Source organism: Rosa rugosa, chromosome 3 (genome assembly GCF_958449725.1).
Source record: "Rosa rugosa chromosome 3, drRosRugo1.1, whole genome shotgun sequence".
NCBI lineage: Eukaryota > Viridiplantae > Streptophyta > Magnoliopsida > Rosales > Rosaceae > Rosa > Rosa rugosa.
In genome coordinates this window covers 9,020,003-9,032,813 of record NC_084822.1, presented here as the reverse complement: position 1 = coordinate 9,032,813, position 12,811 = coordinate 9,020,003, and positions in this window count along the sequence as shown.

The following is a 12,811-nucleotide window of genomic DNA, read 5'->3' as shown; positions in this document are numbered from 1 at the left end:
TCTCTCTCTCTCTCTACCCCAAGCAGTGGCAATCCAATCCCTCTCCGCCATCCTTCCCTCACTCTCCTCCACCTCCCACACCACCGCCCGTTCCCTCCTCCATAACCCCGACACATCTCCCAAATTTCCTCCCTCCTCAAACAACCCGGCTCTGGCACCAGCAACCAAGGCCACCGCGGCTGTCTCTCTCTCTCTCTCCAATCTCGACAAGCTACTCTTGAAATCGGCTCCACCCCAACCTCCCCAACTCGACTAGCAACCCGGGATTTCTCTCCCTCTCTCCTGGCTGCACGGTCTCTCTCTCTCCCTCGACCTCTCTTCTTCTTCTCTTCCTCTGCCATCACCAGAGACCACCACTTCCGGCCGCCATCTCACAGCGCCACCATCACCAGTCGAATCCAGACAGAAACCCGAGCCAATCAAGGCCATACGTCGATCCCGGTCCCCACACGTATACCGCAAGCTCCAGCGCCACTGCTCCTCACATTCCTTGCTTCACCACCATCTTGGATCAACTCAGTAAACAAGAAGGAGCAAAACCCAGCAACCCCGTCACCCACCACCGCCGGACGACACTAGAGCTGCGTTGCCGGAGCTCTCGCCTCTGCACTTAGGTATTCTCCAATCTCCGGTAAAAATTGAGCCGTACCACCACCATATAAGTTCATGGCATAATCCTTTCGGCTCGCGTTCTTGAATTTTGGACTTGGAGGAAATGATGAGTGGCTCCGGCGAGAGAGAAAGCTGGTAGAGTTTTAGGGATTTTGTTTTTAGGAAGGGGGGAGAGGGGGCAGAGAAGGGGGGGGGGAGAGAGAGAGTATAAAAAAAGGGGAGACAAATTAAAAAAATAGAGAAAAAAAATAAAAATAATAACAAAAAGAGAAAATGAGGGGCATAATAGTCATTTCGGATCATTTTGGACCTATTATATGAGAATTAGAGAGAATAATGACTATTCAGTTTAATTTAAAAGGCGAGGGACCAAACTGTTTTTTAGGGAAAAGTATGAGGAGTAACGAGTATTTAGTCCTTACTTTTATATACATTTCCAATAGAATCAGTTACATTAATTAGTTTAGTAGTCTTGGCTTCTACACTTTTTTTCCTTTTTTCTTTTGGGGGGTTTCTGTTTCATTGTACACTGGAATTATATATATATATATATATCTATATATACAGATTTGCTCACATAAGGAACAGTTTTAAGGGACTGAGATTGAAACAAACTTAGTTCAAAAATTTATTGGTCATGAGAAGTTAATGTTGGATTAGAAATGTCGGAGCAAGCTAACAAACCCGCGGCATCACGCAAGCTTAGCAAGAGGTAACTTTACAATACATGTGCAAAATAAGATATCAGTGATTTGTATATCGCTATCAGAAGGTGGGAGTGAATTGAGAAACAATTTCGAAGACAAATTGGTGTATGTGCTACTTCATTGAGCCATCACAGAATATTACACTGATCATTCAACACCAACAATCTCTACGCTAATGATGATCATCACCACCAAGATGAAACATAATTGGGACAAGAACCACTATAAAAGATATAAACTATTTAGGTACAACGCAAAACCTCAAAAACATAAAAGAACATTAATATCTTTGGGTTGAAGAATCAAAGGCTAAGAAGACAACAGAGACACGTTATGGTTTCATACAAGTTGCAACATGTGTTAAGCTATTAGGCTCCAAATTTGCTTAACTGAGTCGTGTACCGTGTACGTGCTATTTTGAGAGGTGGCAATACATGAGCTACTACCTAGAGAAGATTGTGTATGGATTGGCATACTTACCTCTTGCTAGGCCTCATCAAAAAGCCCGCGGATCAAATGGGCCGATGGAGGCCCGCCGGCCCGCATGGCCAAAAGCCTGGCCCGGCCCGTTAAAAAGCCAGCAAAAGCCCGCCTTAGTGGGTAGAGGGCCGGCCCGTCAAAAAGCCCGCAAAAACCAGGCTCGATCCGCCAAAAGCCCGCTAGGCCCGGTCGGTAAAAGCCCATAAACTAGGCCTGGGCTCGGGTCGGGCCAGGCCCGAAATTTAGTGAGACCGAGACCGAGCTCGAAACTGTCGGTTTGGGCCGGTTCGGGCTTTTTCGAAAATAAAAACCGACAGAAACCGAGCCCGAAACTATCGGTTCGGTCTTTCGGGCTTTTCGGGCCGCCGCACGCCATAACTGGAAATCAGAATCGAATGACAAATTGTGGGATGAATTTTGCGTTGATGCCATGAACTGGGATTTGGGAATGAACCGTGCAATGAATTGGGTTTCGAACTGGCTTGAATTAGGTTCTCAGTTTCTCACAATGAATTGGGGAAGAACAATTCTCGAAGTCAACGAAGGTAAGAGCAAGACAATGGAAGAAGATAAACAACAGAGAATTGTGAAATTGAAAGCTAATTCAGATCTATCAGAGAGTGAAGCAAAGAATCGAACAATCAACAAGTAATCGAAGCGGATCAAGATCGCTCACCAAAAAAACGAGAAGCAGCAATCTGCAGCAAACATGTAAAGCCTATCAGACACATAATCATCAGAGATTGCGGTAGCTCTGGCAGTTAGGGCGTGTAACTGTGTAAGGGTATTGATGGGAGCCAAAACCCACTGGGTTTACACTTCTCTGTTGGCCCTCCCAATGACACCATGGCCCTCTTTTTTTGACTCCCTTTTGATTATTTTAAGAAGGAGACCATGGACCCTTTTTTGTTTGACTCCCTCTCGTGCCCCTTCATTTTCTTTGTTTTTGGTAACATACACTTTCATTTTCTTGATGCAAATTTTTTTGGGCACGTACACTCCATTGATGCATTATTATAATAGAAAATTACATAGTAGTACCTGACCAAAGATATAAACACAGAAAACCCACCTTCAATTTGTTTTATACAAATAAGGACACAAGCTCAGGCCAAAAACTAAATGAAGCAGGGCCTGGCTTCAAATTATGATAGAAAATGACTAAAATGCTCAGTTTTTATTACAATTTACGCTCATGCCACTGCCACAATCCAACGACCAAAACCTGAAATCCCAAAACACAAAACGCAAAACGCCCAACCCCAAATCAGAAACCCTAAAAATTCCAGCGACAGATCTGGCTTGAATCTCCGAAGCAGTAGCACTGCAAAATCTCCAAAGCAGTAGCACTCAGCTTGATTCCGGAATCGAACTTCGCTCGCGTCATCTGCGACTTTGCCGGATCGTTCGTTCTCAACCTCCGCCTCTTACTCCAATCTGAATCGCGCCGGCGACGAAGGCGACGATCTGATCGGCTTCGTGATCGTGAATTCCAGTCAGTACCGCTTTTCTAATTTCTAGTTTCTTGGGGTTTTCGCTTAATTCTCTGAGTAATTTTGTAAGATTAGTTCTTTCTTGGAAATGAATCGAAGTTAATTTGACAATTTACCGGCACCGACTTGAGAAAATTTTCCGGATTCCTTTCAGTTAGGGTTTAAAGATTTCCGGTAGTGTTTTCATAGTTGACGGTAGTTTCAGTTGATTCTTGGATGTGGAAATCACTATGGCTAATTATACAATTGACTGACATAACCTTGAAAATTTTCAGAAAACCTTTAGGATTGTGCCGTTTGAAGCAGTAGCACTCAGTTTGGAGTGTGGGGAAGCAGTAGCACTCAGTTTGGAGTGTGGGGAAGCAGTAGCCTCTTCTGAAAATTGTATATTGATTATATTGCTCTGTGTTGTTTCTTACTGTTTTTTTTGTGTGTGTGCATATCTGGTGGAAGATTAGTATTGAACTATTGATATTGAAGATTTGATCTTGCTTTAGTTGTTTGAGATTATTACTGCTTTTAACATGAAATGAAAGACGATGGTGTGTTGACTGATGTCAAATGGACACATGAAATGAATATTGACTGCTTTAGTTGCCCGGATATTGTTCTATCAAATGGACAATGGTTTCTTTGTCGAGTATGTTGATGGTCTGCTTTCTGGCTGTAAGGGCATAAGGCTTATTAGTTATTAGCTTATGTCAAATCTTTGAAGGGATATAGTTTCCATGTATGTATATATATATATATATATATATATATATATATATATATATATATATATATATATATATATATATATTTTGGAAGCGAACTAAGGACTAACTCATCGCCCTTAGTCGAAATTTTATTAAAAAAAGAAGAAAGGTACAATAGGAAGGGGGGACTAGGCCAAAACCCCTTCCAAGAGGCGCAAAGCAACAAGCCCGGCATACCTAAACTTGCAAAGGAGCAATACATAAACAGTACAAAGAAAAACAATCCGACAAGAACAAAGGACAAACTATAAATCTACGGGAAAACATAAACTAAGAAAAGTGATAATTAATTCTTGAAGACAAGTCTCTACCAAACTCTGCTATTGATTATCTATGCATCTTCTATTGCAGTTTTGGAACTTACCCCATTTTGGGTTATGGCTTTTTGTTGTTCTGGCTTCTGGTTTTGTTATATCAATGTTCTTATCTTGCTATGTGTGAAGTACATATTATTGTTATGTGCTACTGTGTGCAGTTTATTTGAAGTTTATTTGTGCAGTTTATTATTGTGCAGTTTATTAGTGTGCAGTTTATTTGAAGTTTATTTGTGTAGTTTATTATTGTTATGTGCTACTGTGTGCAGTTTATTATTGTTATGTGCTACTGTGTTCAATTGAAGTTTATTTGTGCAGTTTATTATTGTTCTGGCTTCTGGTTTTGTTATATCAATGTTCTTATCTTTGCTATGTGTGAAGTACATATTATTGTTATGTGCACTGTGTGCAGTTTATTTGAAGTTTATTTGTGCAGTTTATTATTGTTATGTGCTACTGTGTGCAGTTTATTATTGTTATGTGCTACTGTGCAGTTTATTATTATTGAAAGCAGATTCATGAATTTAGTATCACTAAGGTTCTGTAGTTTACTTTGATATGATCTTCTACTGTCAATGATATGATCTATGGATTAATGACCAGCTTTTTGTGTTCAGGTACTTGGAAGCAAAGAAAGACAAAAACAAAAAGGGCAAGAAAGAAGATAATGTAGGCGATGACGAGTGCAGTAGCAGAACACGAGTACGAGGGCAGGAGCAGAACTGGACGAGCATGACTGCAGCGAGTGCAGTAGCAGGTTTGGACGAGTACAATAGCAGGATTAGGCGATAACGAGTGCAGTAGCAGAACTGGACGAGTATGAGTGCAGTAGTAGGATTGGACGAGTACAGTAGCAGGAATAGGCGATGACGAGTGCAGTAGCAGAACACGAGTACAAATGCAGTAGCAAAACTGGACGAGTATGAGTGCAGTAGCAGGATTGGACGAGTACAGTAACAGGAATAGGCGATGACGAGTGCAGTAGCAGAACACGAGTAGCAGAACTGGACGAGTATGAGTACAGCAAGTGCAGTAGCAAGATTGAATGAATGCAGTAGCAGGAATGCAGGATTAGGTGATGACGAGTGCAGTAGCATAACACGAGTAAGAGTGTAGTAGCAGAACTGGACGAGTATGAGTGCAGCGTGGGCAATAGCAGGATTGGACAAGTGCAGTAGTAGGATTAGGCGATGAGATGAGAGTAGTAGGAGAGTGAGGTTTTGTGAAGGACAATAAATGGATTATTCTAAAAAAAAAAAAAGTAACATAAACAAATTATTCTTAAAAAAAAAAAGTAATATAAACGGATTATTCTCAGGAAAAAAAATAACATAAAGGGATTATTCTCAGAAGAAAAAAAAAGTAACATAAACGGATTATCTCAGAAAAAAAAACGTAACATAAAAGAGATTATTCTAAGAGAAAAAAAAAGTGACATGAAGGAATTAGAAGTAGAATTAGTTAAGGGTAACAACGTAAATTAACTCATGACATGTGGTAAGTGGAGAACAGATTGTCCTTATTTGTAAGATTTAATCATTATAAATGGATTAGAAGTCAAAATAAGTAATTAAGGGTAAAAATGTAAATTAACTCATGACATGTGGCAAGTGGAGAGCACATTGTCCTTATTTGTAAGATTTAGTCCTTATATGTTTAATTCAATCTTTAAAGGATGTATTTGTTAAGTCATCTTTTGTCAATAACTTATATGTAATTTGTTATTATTATAATGGGAAAGTCCCCCACGCGTAATGATGAGAGTTATAATGGCTTCTGTTTGTATTATTATGTCCCCCACAATTGTCTCTTTGATTATTTTAAGAGGGAGATGCATTGGAGAGTGACTTTTTAGCCCTAAAATACTGCTGCAAATGACGAAACTTACCAGAAGCAACTGCCTCGAAAGCCCGGAACTGCATCTTCTCCATGTTGGCCTGAGACGACGCCATGGTCGCCGGTTGGAGCTCAGAGAGAAAGAGGGATTGGAGGAGGAAGAGGAAGGACGAGCCAATAGAGAAAAGTGAAAACTACTGGAGAGACTTTATGGGTTCGAGAGAGAGGCTGAGAGCCTGAGATGGTTTCGAGAGAGGCTGAATTAGATCGGTCTTTCGGTCTTTCGGTCTCAGAAATCATGGAGCCCGACACCGAACCGAGAATCTGTATTCGGGTCGGTCTTTGCACCGAACCGAAATTTTTCTAAGCAAAACCGAACCGAATCGGGCTTTTTTGATCAGTTCGGGTCGGGTCCTCGGTCTTTCGGGTCCAGACGCCCAGGCCTACCATAAACTATTATATATGTATGTGTTATATATATATATATATATATATATATAAGGATTAAATTCAGTTTACCCCCTGAGGTTTGGGGGTAATTTCATGTTAGTCCCTGTCCTTTCAATTTAATTAGTTTACCCCCCAAGCTTGTCAATTCTCCTCAACCGTGTCCATTCCATCCAATTTGGACGTTAAGTCTGACTTTTGAGGCTAAAATGGTCATTTCAAGACAAAAAAAAAACTAAAAAAAAAAAGGAATTTTTTTATTTTCTTTTTTCTTTTTTTAATATATTTTTTTCTTCTGTTTTTTATTTTTTTTATTTTTATTTTTTCTGTTTTTTCGTTTTTTAATTTTTTTCTCCGGTTTTTTATTTTTTATTTTTTATTTTGTCTTCAACCTATACACCACAAGTTATAATAGGTTTATAAGAACAAAAAGATACTCTAAGTGGTTGAAAGTCGCTCGCTGATCTACGATATTTGTGATATATCCCCGATAAAGTGAAGAATTTTAGGAGATATCCCCAATAAAGTGAAGAAATATCTGTAAAAAATGATTTTACACTTTATCTATAAATATCTGTAAAAAATGATTTTACACAGATATTTCTTCACGATTTTACACTTTATATGTAAATATCTGTAAAAAATAATTTTACACAGACATTTCTTCACTTTATTGGGGATATATCCTAAAATTCTTCTCTTTATCGGAGATATATCATAAATATCGTAGATCAACGAGAGACTTTCAACCACCAAGAGTATCTTTTTGTTTTTATAAACGAATAAACCTATTATAACTTGTAGTGTATAAGTTGAAGACAAAATTTATATATAAAAAAAATAATAATAAAAATAAAAGATGGAAAAAAAAAAACAGAAATTTTTTTTAAAAAAAAAAAAAACAGAAAAAAAAAATAAAAAAAGAAAAAAAAAGGTTTTTTAGTTTTTTTTTTGTCTTGAAATGACCATTTTAGCCCTCAAAAGTCAGACTTAACGGTCCAGATTGGACGGAATAGTAGAAATTGGACACGGCTGATTGAAATTGGAAAGTTTGGGGGGTAAACTGATTAAATTAAAAGGACAGGGACTAACATGAAATTACCCCCAAATCTCAGGGGGGTAAACTGAATTTAATCCTATATATAAACACATATTCTATATAAAAGTATGAGAACTTCCTCACATATATAAACACACACACACACACACACACAGATATATATATATATATATCGATAAGAATATGTTTGTGTGTGTTTATAAATACACACACATATTCTTTTATATATATATATATATATATATATATGTGTGTGTGTGTGTGTGTGTGTTTATAAATATATATTCTTATATATATATGTGTGTGTGTTTATAAATATATATTCTTATATATATGTGTGTGTGTGTTTATATATATATATATGTGTGTGTGTGTGTGTGAAGTTCTCATACTTCTATATAGAATATGTGCATATATATTCAACATATCATGACGACGGTTGACCAATTCGATTGGATTCGAAAATATGGTGAAATTGACTAAATTTTTTATCACACTCATAATTTATTGTAATAATCTCATCCAACGGTCGGTTTTTCCATTTTTATTAAATTGATAGGGGTTGCTCTTTGGAGTGTATGATATATAAATATAGGTTTATAAGAGTAACTAAGTTTGACCTCGTTGATTGAATTCAAAACGAGAACCAAATTGGCTGAATTTTTTACAACCACCATAAAACATTACAATCTCTCCATCGAGCGGTTAGTTTCTCAAAATTCATTCTCTACTTCATGGTTGCTTTAGAATGAACCTCAACAATTTAAATGCAACGTACAAGTCATACAACTTTAGGAGGCAAATTGATATAGGCCAACGTCTTTATAAATAAAATTGAAATTTTTATCTTATGTACACGCACATCCATCGATAGGATATTTATAGACGTGATGTGAAAAAATAAGCACGTTTCGCGGTCGTCAAGCCATCGGTCAATCAAGAAAACATACAAGGGACAACGGTTGACCAATTCGATCGGATTCGAAAATATGGTGAAATTGGCTAAATTTTTTACCACACTCATAATTTATTGTATTAATAATCCCATCCAACGGTCGGTTTTTCCGTTTTCTTTGAATTGATAGGGGTTGCTCTTTGGAGTGCATGATATATAAATATAGGTTTATAAGAGTAACTAAGTTTGACCTAGTTGATTGAATTCGAAACGAAGACCAAATAGGCTGGATTTTTTACAATCACCATAAAACATTACAATCTCTCTATCAAGCGGTTGGTTTCTATAAATTCATTTTCTACTTCATGGTTGCTTTAGAATGAACCTCAACAATTTAAATGCAATGTATAAGTCATACAACTTTAGGAGGCAAATTGATATAGTCCAACGTCTTTGTAATTAAAATTGAAATTTTTATCTTATGTACAAGCACATCCATCAATAGGATATTTACAGACATGATGTGAAAAAATAAGCACGTTTCGCGGTCGTCTAGCCATCGGTCAACCAAGAAGACATAGAAGTGACAACGGTTGACCAATTCGATCGGATTCGAAAATATGGTGAAATTGGTTAAATTTTTTACCACACTCATAATTTATTGTAATGATCACATCCAACGGTTAGTTTTTTTTATTTTCTTTGAATTGATAGATGTTGCTCTTTGGAGTGTATGATATATAAATATAAGTATATAAAAAAATTAGTATCTTTAAAGATTTATTTGTAAATAAAGCCCGCAAGGCTCGGCCCAAAAAAGCCCGCAAGGCCCGGCCCACAAAAGCTCGAAAGGCTCGCTTTATATGGATGGGCTTGGATCCTTCGATTTACAATAAAGCCCGGCCCGCTACTATTTAAAAATATAGTAAGGCCCGGCCCAAGCCCGTCCATATAAAGCGAGCCTACCTCTTGCTAAGATTGGTCCTAGCTCTTTATGAATACGCCATAAAAATGGAAGTGGCAAAGTGGGTTAACCCTAGGAATAGCAATATGGACTATCTATGTATACTGCACATGCCATATTGATCTTATTTAGCTAGTCCCATGGTGACAGATTCTTTTCCCTGATACATGGCGACGAATATTCCACTCCATAAACAACCGTATTTATTTCTTTGTCCACGGCTTACTTGCTGCTCAAGCTTTCTTCCTCATCTTCATCAGAAACAGCTCAATGTTTTTTTTTTTTCCTTTTCTTTTTAAATACTACTACATACAAGCACTAAAATTGAGAAAAGTGGGATCAGGTCTGAGCTCTAGGGTTTTGTCAAAAGTTAGGCTTGTCTCTGTCCGACGGCGCGTCCATGGACGCTGTCGTCGAACGGGATCTGGTGCATGGTGAATGCAGTTCCTCTGGTTAGGGTGGCTTCGCTCTTGATCGAGGGGATTGGTGGGCGGTGGTAGGTGATAACAGGTACGCTGGGAGGTCTTGGTCCAGTTTCTATAGTTCGGAGTTGCGGAGCGGATTGGCGGCTGGGATCGTGACTGGTGGCACTGGTTTGGTGGAGAAGAAGGCTGGGGACGCAGGCTTTGTGGCGGTGGCTCGATTCATGACTGGCCGGAGATGGAGTGGTTCGATGAACATCTCGATTTGTGGGGTGTGGGCTGTGAAACTCTGGAGGTAGAGTGATCCGTTTGGGGGTGAGCCGGCTGTGGAGCAGCCATCTTGGGATAGCCGGCTAGGGGCTACCGTCTTCAATCCTCTGATTCAGATCAGTCACCAGTGGCGCAGCAGTGAAGAGAGGAAGCAGATGGGAACTTGTCACGCCCCGAATTTTGAATAATCAATTCAAGTCCGAAACATGAATAATAACAATTACAAATAACGTCCTGAATTTTTTTTCTCACAAACAACCACACTTCACACCTCGCAATGTTACATAACTCAATTCCTCAAGTTACTTATTACAACGCACTCTCACCAAATTAAATTACAATACTCAAAAGAGCATAACAAACCGCACAATATAAATCCAGAACAACACAATGCAATTACTCTACGCAGCTCGATCACCTTCCCGATTCTCCTGACCTGTAGGATTACCCGCTACACCGTTTGAATAGTGTACCGGGATTGCAACAATACAAACCCGGTAAGCTTTTTGCAAAGCTCGTATGAGTAAATGAAAGGATTGCACGATTTAAAGTAACCAAATCAACTCAAGCATAAATTCAACTCAAGCATTTTCTTTGCATAATAATTGAAGTGTACAACGTCACTTCAAGCATCAATCAACTCACATCTCACAACGACTACCACAATACAACTACTCGTTCTCTCTCCAATTTACAAATGTATACTCATGGGCATACGATTCTTATTTTAATCCCCCATGCAGTATATATTATACTCCAGGGCATACGATAACTCACGTTATCCCCCTAGCAGTATAGTGTACTCAAGGGCATACGATAACTCAAGGTTATCCCCCAAGCAGTACAAAGGCAGACAGACTAGAGCTCTAACTGAATCGTAATGTGTCACCTTGGCCAAGGTTCACCTTTACGAAAATATTTGCCTCAATTCACTCGACTCCTCAACTGAATCGTAATGTGTCACCTTGGTCAAGGTTCACCTTTACGAATAACAGTTTTCCTCAATTCACTCGACTCCCCATTTAATTCATCTCAACGACTCAACTATCGCACTTTACTCAATTACTCTTTATCATAATCAACTCAACATATAAGATAAATTACATCTTCTAAAGAGTAATGCTCGAATAAAAAACTCATTTAACCATATCAATACTTCACTCAATGTCGCACCATCCAATATTTATTCCTCGTAAATATCTATGTACAAAATCATTCCCTCAGGAATGATTACTAATACTCACTATAATTCACATGCATTAAAATCAAGAAATTCATTTTACTTACCTATGGACCGTAGTTGAGCAAATCCATATAATTTAAAACAAATATTTATTTTCATAAAACAATTTCCACAATTTCACAATTAAATCAAATCACTGAATTTCGGTTCGTAAATGAACCATGTGCGATTTACTCACCTCGATATTCCCGCTGCGTCTTCAATTCAACACAATACACACCGAAACCGCTCACCCAAGGGAGACCGTCAATCACCTAATCAAACATGACCTTAACTTAGCCAATAACTCAAAAACATACTCAAACGACAATCCAACGGTCGGATCGAAATTAAATGATGATCCAACGGTCGGATCCTCACAGATAGCCTTTAGGATCATCCTCCAAAAATCATCACGAAGATCCAACGGTCGGTTCTTCCTGAATCATCCTTACTAACATCTTCACAAACTTATACGAAAATCCGACGGACGGATTCTCACGAATCGCCTCCCTAATCACTATTTAGCAATTATACGAAGATCCAACGGTCGGATCTTCGCCCATGACCACACAAGGCCACTGGGACAGTCATACGATCATCATATCAAAACTAAGAGTCCATCAGACGGTCCGATCTTCACAGATCATGAATCGAACGATCGAAATCGATCGAAACGTAAAAATTCATAACTTAATCATACGATATCCAAAAATTGCGTATAATATATCGAAATGATCGTATTGAAATATAGAATCTAAAAATGTATAGAAACCATATTTTTGACCCCCGGAGGTGGCCGGAAATGGCCGCCGGAGTTAGTGGCAGAGCCGCCGCCGACCACCGCCAATGGTGTCGGGGCCGGGCTGCCCTTCTTCATCTCAACAATCTTAACCATTTTCATAACTAGCATGAAGTCTGAAAATGAAAGGAAGTGGTCGGAAATTACCTAGAACAGTTGGGTTTGGCCGGAAATTTTCCAGAAACCGGTGAAGCTCCGAGGAACGTGAAAACGTTCACTCCAAGTGCGATCCTTCTCGAAGAATCATCAGAAGGTTGAGGCGAGTTCAACAAGCCAAGAATCTTGAAGATTGGTGGTCTAGAACTCGAGATATCGGCGTTGACTCAAAATCGAGCTCAAATCGGGCCAAGCTTGCCGCCGCCGCTACAGGCCGCGCCGCAGTGCAAGGACGCCACAGACAGGTGAGCCAATGGAAGAAGTTTGGTGAAGATTGGTGTCGGATTTGTTGTGTAGGGCTAGTCGGGCTATATGTCTGTGTGTGCACTCAAAGTGCCTTGTCTGCTCTAGGTCGGCGACGAGTTCCTTGCTT